Source organism: Drosophila mojavensis, unplaced genomic scaffold, assembly GCF_018153725.1.
Source record: "Drosophila mojavensis isolate 15081-1352.22 unplaced genomic scaffold, ASM1815372v1 contig_136, whole genome shotgun sequence".
NCBI lineage: Eukaryota > Metazoa > Arthropoda > Insecta > Diptera > Drosophilidae > Drosophila > Drosophila mojavensis.
The window spans coordinates 15,935,040-15,946,185 of record NW_025318667.1 but is presented as its reverse complement, the minus strand read 5'-3'; the positions used below and the strand labels follow the sequence as shown (position 1 = coordinate 15,946,185).

The window sequence follows — 11,146 nt, the reverse complement described above, 5'->3', positions numbered from 1 at the left end:
GTTTTTTACTCGGCTCTTGCCTTGCCTTGTTTTGTGCATGTGTGTGTGTGTGTATGTTATATTTGCGACAATTTATCATAATTGGCTTTACATTTAAAGCAGCTGGAGTTTACCCACCGACATATATATATATATATACATACATATATTGAAATACTACTGCCAACTGCGTAACACAAGCTGCCAAAAATAAACGTTAAGCAACAAATAAAACTGCCAAGACAAAGTCAGACGAAGAAGAAGCAAAACAAACAGCAAAAAATACGCTTTCTTCCACCTGGTTTTTTTTTTCTGTGTGTGTTTTTGTTTGTTTGTTGACAAAGTGCAAAACAACAACAATAACAACAACAACAACAACAACAATCGACAATAGAAGCCGCCAACGTGTTCACAATTTCGTTAATGCTGACGCCCACAGAGCAGGCCGTGCGGTAAGTTGACAATTCCATTCCATTCATTTCCATTTTCATTTTGATTTCTCTCTGCACGTTGCTCCCCCCTTTGTCGGTCTCTGCCTCCTGCTCGTTACACATTTTCCAACGCAATTGCGAGTGCACTTTTAGCAGCATTTTGTTCGTACTACACGAACAAGCTTCAAACGCCGCTTGATTTCTAAGTGCATCTGCATGTTTGCATGTGTTCGATGCTCTCTGTGTGTGTGTGTGTGTGTGCGAGCAGGGGTCGTGGTCGGTTTCGTTATTACAAGTTATGCGCTTTGGCATGCCAACAGCCAAAGCCAACAAGCCAACAAGCCAACAGGCCAACAATCTAACAATGCCAGGCAGCTGCTACCAATGCTGCTCCTGCTGCTGCTGCTGCTGCTGCTCCTGCTGCAAGCGCCAAGAAAAGTCACGTTGCCAATGGCAAATGGCAACTTTGAGTTGCTGTACCCCAAAACAACAAACTATAGATATATAAATGTATATATATATATATATATATATATGAGAGCAAGGAGCTGAACTAAAACGTATAAAAGCTAATTTCGTCACACACACACATACACATATATATGCACATGTAGTGGCATCTCTTTCGCACACGCTCACGCTGTCCACTGATAGCAGTTGGCAAAAGTTGTCAAATTGCACGCTGCAGCGACGCAGCAGCAACTCTCATCAAGCCAAGGCCAATAATTGTCATTTACGAGCGGAGCAAGGAGACAGACATAGATAGACAAATATATATAGATATATACAAATATATATAGCATATAAATATTTATCTATCTCTTTTATATTGTTAAAAAATAAACCAATTTTTAGTCGGGTGCTACCGACTGCAGAATACTCATTCATGTTCAAAACGCTGTCAGCTCGAAAATTTTGATTATTTACCTATATTTAATAATCTATATGAATATTTGATATTTAATAGAAATTTATATATAAACCATATTATTTATGATTTGAAATTGGAATAATATCTTTATTAAAATCTGTAATATATATTAAATCTATACCAAAATCTAAAATATATATGTATATCCATATTCAAATTTGTCTTAGAGCTGACCTCCTTTTGGCATAAAATGTTTTAGATATAAGCTTTGTATAACACATTATATTATTATAGATTATTCTGATTTACCATGCCCAACCCAAATGGATATATTTAAATATATATACAGTTTTTAGTAGATCCTTATATGAAATCAATAATGATCTCTTAGCATTGGCTAAGCGTTTAGTCTCTTACTGCAAGACCATAGAGGGTACAATTTTTCTTAATGCACCACGCCCCCAGCTCTACGGTACTTTTTTGATCTTGTATTAAGTATATGTACATTTCCAATCTCTAGTCTAATAGTCATCAAAACCTAAATGAACACAAAAGTCAGACTCGATTTGCCACGCCTCCAATGAGCGCGGACACAGAAATTTTGTCAATCTTAAGAAGAGCTCTAGAATAATGTAATCTAACTGTTGTGTGACATCATTTCCAAAACTGCAAATTAGAGGGTATTTTTCAATATGCCACGCCCTCATGGGAGCGCAAAATTCTTTTGGACTTCTGAATACAGGAGATTAGAGCTAGGAGCTGTGAAATTATATATATTGAGTTGAATTATTCCCAATTATATAATTCTCTAACTTCTAGCTCTAACAATCTAATGAGCGGCTTTTTTCTTTATCTGCCACGCCCATGTGCCCATTAGAGGCGTATCAAGTAAATTTTACTGCATTATCAATATACATACCACGAGTATATATTTCAAATTTCTAGCACCAATAGTGCCCAAAATATAATAACTATATCCGAATATTCACGCCCCTAATGGGCGCATCGTAATGATATCAACAGCAACGAATATGTAATTCAAATTGCAAGTCTCTAGCGACGAAATGTTTAAGGACAGACGGACGGAGGGACTGCAAAGTAGAGAATACACTAAGCCAATATACCCATTTCCATTTCCATTTCCATTTCCATTCTTGACTGAGAGTAGAATGCCAACAATGTGCAAATCGAAGTAGATTGACGGCATTTTATGGTGACTATAAAGAAATGTTATGCTTAAATTCGAATTTGGTTTTCCCTTTTGGCCGCATTTGAAAGCTAAAAGCTTGGCACAAACGAATTGGTTAATTGAAACATATTTTTGTCAAGTTAACCAAATTCAATTAACTCGAATCGAAAATGAGATTCATTAATGACTAGAATTCATTTAATAATAATTGCAGGAAATATATGTAACTCACTCTAGCTCTATCCCCATGCTCTCGCGCTCTCTCTCTCTCTCTCTCTCTCTCTCTCTCTCTCTCTCTCTCTCTCTCTCTCACTCTCTCTCTCTCTCTCTCTCTCTCTCTCTCTATCTATCTATATTCTATATAAATATATGCTTAAATATTTAATACAAAGAACACTTTGAATGCTTTGACTATGCCGCAGCAAACTGAGTCAAAGTTTTATAGCTCGGGTCAAAGCAATTTATAGCAATCTCTCTCTATCCCTCTCGCTCTCTCTCTCTCCCTCTCTCTCCCACGCTCTCTTGGTTAATGCTGTTGCTGCTGCTCTGCATACCAATGTCAATTTCAATTGCAAATTAATCGAGCAGCCTCCCGTGTCACGCCCGTGTCACGCGCGTGTCACGCGCGCCACGTCGCCACAATCGCTCTGACCCTGAACGACTCTCGCTGATGACTTTTGCGATAAGCCTTCGATTAAAAACTCGCCCATTTGCACTGGCCAACAAGTTAGTCAAACGGAAAGTTTCGAGTTATATTTCTATACGCGCACATATAGAAATCTAATCAGCGCAAAGTGGAAATTTGTTGGAGAGTGTTATCAGCATTGGCTACTCAGCACTTTCGCTCGTCCTTGCCAGCAAAGTTTTCCAGCCAGCTTCCATCTAAGTTTTCTTTGTATTTTCTTTTCTTCTGCACTTTCACGATTTTCTTTGAAATTATTTTCACATAGATTTCTTTTAGCTTTTTGCTCTGCGAAGTTGGCGCCTGCAAGTATGCAAGTATTTTTTTAATGCTTTTTTTCTTGATTTCATCCGCTTTTGAGCCGCACGCGCCTTATTTCTATATTTTTTAATTAAACGCTTAATTGGCTGCCACACCTTTGGGAAAATTAATATAAGAAACGATTGCGTAATTAAAAGCAAACAACAAACATATTTGCTGCTGTTATTTTTATATATCTCTAATATAAAATACATACCATACAATATATAGGTATATCTGTTAAGATCTTTCGGCTTGATAGCGTCACAGTCCCAGACACGCCCCACACATCTCGACTCGTTGACGCCTCGTCACAGTCCGCATAGAAATTATAAACTTAATGGTCTGGCAGGCACACACACACACTGACACACACACACACACACACACACACACCCATCTCATGTGCTCATAGTGTTTAGTATTAGGCTTCACCAGCTTTGCTCCTAAACAGAATTTGTAGTACGAAGTGAAGTGCGCGTGGGCTTAGCCCAGTTCAATGGCTATGCAAATATTGACAGCTTTGTTTTACAGAATACGGAATACATTAAAAACGTTCAACGTTCTCCCATGATAATTACGAAATGGCTAAATATTAAATGCTTTACTTTAAATATAGTTACAAATATATACATACATACATTCATATATATGTTCAGTTACAAAAGCTGAACAAACTTAGATAATGAGATCCTGAAAATCCTATATACAGTAGTAGTATACAGTAGCATCCGGCTGTAATGATGCTCAAGATACCGTCGTTATAGCAGGAAGACGCTTTACCCATATAAGTTTGCTCATATTAGTTTATCTGGGGACCAGATGAATATGAATTTCGTCGCAATGACCGTACGGACGCTTTAAACAGAGTCGTTATAATCGGACTCTACTGTATTTGTATATACATATAAAGTCAAGACATTGAGTTAAATTTTTAGCGTGTATTGCTCATCCTCTCTCTTTCTCTCTTTTCATCTCTCTATCTCTTTCTCTCTCTCGATCTGTCTTTTGTAATTTCTCAGTCTTTATGAGTGTTTCACACTATTTCTCTCTCCTTTGATCTCACTTTATTACGATCTGTTTCCATACTCTCCCATTCGCTGTTTCACTCACACTCTAACTTTTCTCTGTGTCACTCTCTCTCTATCTCTCTCTGTCTCTATCTATCTCTGTCTCTATCTTTCTCTTTACCTCCCTCTCTATCTCGCTCTCTATCTCTCTATCTCTCATTATCTCTCTCTACTTCGTTCTCTTTCTCGTTCTCTATCTCTTTCTCCCGTCCATTCAGCTGTCCGTTCATCCGTCTCTTCATTCATCCGTCCACCCATCCGTTCATTCATTTCTTATTCTATCCGTCCATCCGATTGTTCAATATTCGTTCGTCTGTCGGTTTATTCGTCCGACCCACCATTCGTTTTTCGTTCGTCCGACGTGTCGGTCACTCCGTCCGTCTGTTCGCCCGTTTGTCACGCCGTCTCATAAGGTGCTCAGAAATTCCCGATATATTCTATCTGGGGTCATGGCTAATCGCTATTTATTATATTAGCAATGAAAGAAGATTATAGATACATGAGCAGATAGTTCCCTGAGCAGATAGTTGCACAACGAAAATATATATGGGTCTTTTTAAGGGCGTGGCAAATTGAGCTCCACAGCAATAGAGTTTGATTCCCGCAGATGTCCACTTAAAATTGAATTCAAAATTAAAGACATAGTAAACAGAGGATGGCGCCCGACTTCAGTTAAAGACTTGAAAAGTAAATGGGAGATATATATCCGCATTTATAGCTTGCTACCCTTACAAAAATCTGCAAATTTGCCAAATAGGATATCATGTATGGAGCTCAACGCGTTTGTGAGCCGAAGATCTGCTTCGCATCGCAGCAGCTGATAGACGCTTTCAATAGTCTCTAATCTGATTTGGGTTCCTTTTGAGGCGTGAGCTGATGTTTAAAAGGACATTAGGAATATACAAATCAAATACTTTAAAACTCATTTAACTTTGATTCATTGCAATGCGCCGTCTGTCGCCTTGGCTTAAAGTCCAACTTTTCTTTCGCTCTGTTTTTGTATTTATTGACTTGAGTTGATTTCCTGCTTTTCTTTTTGCTTTCTGCTGCTTTGTTTTTGTTGCGTGTTTGTGTGTGTATGTGTGTGTGTGTTTTTCCTTTTCTGATATGTGGCTTTGGTACAAACTTAATTTGTGCTTGGCTAGCGTGAGAATGCTCGGCTCGATGCGATTTCCTGTCGCTCCCTTTGTATGCCGGCCAAAGGACGAAGCTCATTTTGTGTGTAAATTAAAGGAGGTTCAACAATTTTTGTTTTTTTCTCTCTTTTTGTTTTTTTTTGTTTTTTTTTTTGGGGACATTGGCCAACTACCCGCTGGCAAGCGGACTAGAACACGCACGCACACACATGCACACACACAGACATACACATGTGGCATATTCATCTATGTCGCACATCGTTAAGCGCTGCCAGTTTGACTTAATTTGCGTTAAACTTTTTTGTTAAACATATCATTCGACTGGCAGGCCGGCAGCAAACAGGCCAAAAACCAAGCAAAACACACACACACACACCCACTCCCACACCCACACCCACACAGACACACACACACATATGCATAAATGCGACGCGGGAAACACAAACAAAGGCATTAATCATGCCAGCTCGGGGACTAAATACATATACACACATAGAGGGAAGAGTTAGAGAGGGCGTGGTAGAGAAAGAGAGAGATAGAGAGAGAGGGCTGTATCTGAAAAAGAAAAAAAATGAAGCGTAACAAAATCTTTATGGGATTTATTAAGCATTTGCTTCATTTCGCTTTGTGTCTATTGAGGGCCTCAAAAATGCTCAAAATCAATGTCAAACAGTGCAGAGTCATCTGTGTGGGTGTATGTGTGTGTGTGTATGACAGACCATATAAAGCCCAAATATGAGTAGAACCATTCACAAATACTCTTACCTTTAACTAAATCAATTCAAAAGGAACTGCAAGAATATCTTTTTTTTATTATTTATTATATAAAATCAAAGATTACTTCCAAGAGAATATTCAGCTGAACGTAAAAGCAGAGTGAATATTGCAGAGTTAGGGTATTATAGAATTAGAGACTTAGTCTGACTTGCCACAGAGGTGGACGCCGAGGCCTGAGAGCGAATAGCGGAAAATTTTAGGAGTAGGGGCTTCCGCTGGTCCAATTAAGACCACGCCCAGGAAGTTGGGGGATGGGGGACAGACATCGACGCAGCTTAGCGAGCTGGGCAATAAGATCTATAAGCAGACGATTCGAATTAGTGTACTTACGCTCTTTCAGGAGATGTACATATGTATGTACATGTTGAGTGAGTGTGAGAAGTGAAACAACAAGCAAAGGATGCTCGGGTCGGCACTGCTCGACCTGGCGATACCCTGACAACTACAAAGAACTTGCATTCCCATCGTTCAAACACTTATCATCAAATAGGGGAAACTTCTTAATTGAATAACTTTTCGAATAGATAGCTGCGCTTAATCACTTTTGCACAGACAGCAATGATTTGAAATATGGGCTTCTCACACTTCAAAAGGAAACGAAAAGGGTATCGGAAATGCAAATATTAAATATTTCCTTTGTACGCAGTACACGGAGCTACACACCAAACCGGCATTAAATTATCAACTTATATCGATAATAAACATATTCGATGAGCTACCGAAAAAGTCTTTGGCTTTATGGATTTTAAAAAATGATTTGGCTGCTCGTCGTCCTGTCACAAACCGAATATTTTCTGTAGACGCTGCTGACTATCCATTATGGATTATAGATTATCGCTTATCGAGAATCGATTACCAGCTATTAACAAGCAATTACCGACAATCGATTAGTGAATGTTGATTGTCGCCTATTCATTATAGATTATCGATAATTGCATGCTAATAATCGATTGTCAACAATACATAATCGACTATAAATGATCAATTACCGATTATAGACTGTTGATTGTCGACTACCTCTAATTCTTGATCGATTATAGACTGTCGATTACCAACTATCAATTACTGATTTTCTTATTGAATTTCAACTATCAGCTGCAGAGTAACGACTCTTCATTTTAAATGATCGATATTGGTCTATTAATAATCAACTATCGGTGCTGGGCTCTCGATTAACAACTATCAATAACCGATCTTCCACCGATCTTCCACCGATCATCAACTATAGATCATTAACTGCTTATTTTCGACTATCGATTGTTGTCCTTTAATAATCTATTTTTGACCGATAGTCAACAATAGATGATCAACAATAAACGATAGACTATTAATAGAGTGTTTGTCTACTATAATTCGTTTTGATGGATTGTTGACTGTCGATTATCGATTGATTGTCATCTATAGATTATCGACTATCGCTTATCGACTATTGACTGTCGCTGCATATGCTGGTCTCTGACGTCGATAGACGCAATCGGACAGGTCGTCAGTTAGCTAGGGCTTGGTCATGGTCAGGCGGGCATTTTGCTTTGTTATTTTCCCTAATTTATCTCACCCACTCAATATCTCTGTCTCTCTTTCGCATGGTCTCTGTCTTGCTGTAGCTTGTTTATTTAACAAAATGAAAACTTTTGGCCCGAAACTAGACCGCAATAACTGTAAGTGCTCAGCAAACAGTATCGCAAAAGCCCAAAAACTAACAACGCCAGCGACAAGTGTAGACACACAGAGACAAGCGCACACAATAATACGCACATATAAATATATATATTGAGGTACGAGTATATCTATTTATATAGCTCTACCTGGCCTTGCCCAGTCACTGGCACACACACACACACAGAGTGAGAGAGAGAGAGAGAGACAGAGATATACACCAGCCTCCATATTGGCGCGCTTGAATCATTCGTGTGTGTCGAGCGTCCTGGCCACTGGCAAATGATTATGATAATCGCTGGCATAACTTATGCGACATTTTTACAATATGACAGTTCGATGCGTGCGATTGCGTTGGCGCTGGCTGCTGGCTGCTGGCTGCTGCCTGCTGCGTGTTGGGGTAGTCGCACCTATCGAGTGGCAACAACGTGTTGCCAGGGTGTTGCCGCGATTCATTCAGTCACTCTGTCGGGCAGCTAGTCGGGCAGCGGGAGGGGGCAGTGGGCGATGGCTGCCTTGGGGAAATTAAGTTTGTGTCATGTTTTGTGTCATTCAATCTCCCCAGACGGCAGCTACACAGCCAGCAAAGCCGAGCAGAGCAGCCAAGCAGCCGAGCAGCCGAGCAGCCACCATACGGCGTCTGCGTGATGTGGGCCATATGCAAATGGCTGAAAGTGTTGCATACTTATTCGCGCGCGCGGCAAGTGCAGGCTGCAAGTGCTTGGGCCAAGTGGCAAGTGGCAAGTGGCAAGTGGCAGCCACAGTGGGACATCGATAGATGCGCGTCAGCAAATGATTAACGCACAGTTTAAGTCTAGTTTTTATAGTCGATTTACGGTCAAGGGACAAGAGCGTCAGCAGGCCAAGGGGATTGCTTTTGGGCCAACCAAGGCTGTGCTGCATGCAGAGTTTAGAGTTTAAGGGGGAAATACGTTTTGCTACTGCCTCAATTTGATGAAAAACTCAATTGGAAAACAATTTGTAATTCGGATTAGCTACATCATTTGGAGAGGATGTCCGGACGGACGGACGGATGGACGTACGGACTGACGGTTGAATAGATAGATGAGTGGATAGAAGAGCGGAAGAATAGATGGATAGATGAGCTATCTCATTGACAGATTGATAGACGCACTGATAGATGCCATAGGTAACAGGGTGGTTAGACTTGACCATGTAAAGTCTAAACTCTGGCTGTCCTAAACTCAGAAAGCTTTTAAAGCATAAATAACTTAGGGCAGCCAAATTCCGAGTTGACTATTTGAAATAAGTCAAATTGATCGATATTAAGAAATAATTAATATGATAGAAAAAAATACTGTAATAATAATAATATTATGGATAAAATAGATATATTCATATATTATTTAAATTAATATAGCCATATAGCAATAATCTCTAAGCTATGGCTTAAGAGACACATCAAAAGTTATATTGATAACAAAGTAGAGTTTAGAGGTATCGGAAAATAAACAACAAAATTCTATGACGAATGAAACTAGAAAAAAAAAAAAATATATATATATATATAATTTGTAGCTTATGATCTTCGAGATCATTGAGAATATGAAGACGAGAAAGAGAGAAAGAGAAAGGAACAAACGAAGAGGCAGAGACCGACGCGTCGGCTGAACAAACTGGCATAGCTAATCAACTCAGCTCGAAGAAACTTAATCATGCTTGCATATTTTATCTTCTTCTTATTTCCATATGACCTATTTATATCGAAAAGCTAAAGCTTTTCTGTAGTCTATGAGCCTCTAGTCCTGTTTATTCCACAAACACACACACCTCAGCAAAACCAATATACCCGGCCAGCGCACTTGCAATTGCAACAGGGTATCGTCAGACAAGGCCAGACAGAGATTGAAAAATGTTGATTATACTGTCATGGAATTTACTCAACAATTTCCATCTCAGCTGCATATGAGAAATCAACTTATCTGCTCAAGGATTAGGGTGGACTGTAGAGCAATATGAGCAGGTTATTAGACACAGAACAAGCCAAGGCCAAGCATATTCTAGTCGGATATTCGAGGAAAATAATCTATAGCTCAAAGTGTTGCTAGAATATTAAACTAGAAACCCAGCAAAATTTCACTCTGTTGAGTATATATACATACTTATATACTATATATCTACACAATATGTATGTATGTATATGCCTTATTAATATATGTATGTATATATTGACACATTGATATATGGATATCTGGCATATTTGCCTGGCACTTACTGTGTCCCGCTTTATGACACTCGCTCCTGAATCCTTGGCTAGCTGAACGTCACGGGCTTCTGGTTGGGGCAATTTATCAAATATCTTATACAAAACTCTGTCGCCTGTCAGCGTTGATTTTAGCGCTTAGCGAGCACTACACTCGGCCCCCTTTCTCTCTCCCCCCTCTGTGTCTGTGTGTGTGTGTGTGACAGGCGCGTGTTGACTGCGTGAATATAAAACACACCTGTTGCAAGGGCCCCGGGACGCGTACGTGCACGGCGAGTCGACATCGTCATTTATATGACACATGAGGTGCGTCCTTAACCCCAACTACCAATGGGCAACACTCCCGCCTCCTGCCTCCCATCCCAGTTTATTCCCGCTCAAGTGCCGCCAGCACCGTCTCCTGCTGGTGTACTTTGAGGGCACAATAAAAGACAAATAAAGTGTGCGCGTCGGGCGAGTGTCACAAAATGAACATGGCTGAGCGTATTATTTTTATTGCAGCGTGTTGATTGCAGCCCCTGACCAACATGCAACATGTGTCAGCAGCAGCAGCAGCAGCAGCAGCTACAGCAGCAACAGCTACAGCAACTAGGGAAACTGCCTCGACATCTGCTCGAGCGCTTCAAGTGCTAAGAGACTTTCAGCCAAGCACCGAAGTTCGTGGGACTAAAGCAGCATAAGAAGAAGAAGAAACAGCAAGAAGAAGAAGAGCCGAAAGAAGAAGGAAAAACAGAGAATTTGACACTGCGATTGCAGCTCGTTCCAGTCGATCCCCAAGGTATTTACAGGTAAGCTCCACGTATCACACCCATTGTATATACACACACATGT

The 11,146-nt window shown here is 40.0% G+C and overlaps 1 protein-coding gene across 8 annotated transcripts in view; it reads left to right on the top strand.

Moving 5' to 3' along the window:
* Positions 1-299: 299 nt before the first annotated feature.
* LOC6583975 (probable G-protein coupled receptor B0563.6) overlaps positions 300-11,146 on the top strand; it is a 29,543-nt gene continuing 18,696 nt past the window's right edge. For 4 of the 8 annotated variants that reach the window (XM_032732300.2, XM_015161353.3, XM_015161351.3 and 1 more), the window contains exons 1-2: positions 301-431; positions 10,817-11,103. The gene's annotated coding sequence lies outside the window, so the exon portion shown is untranslated. Of the gene's footprint in view, positions 432-10,816; positions 11,104-11,146 lie in introns of all 8 variants that reach the window. The other 4 variants (XM_015161352.3, XM_015161350.3, XM_032732299.2 and 1 more) reach the window with 3 other exon arrangements.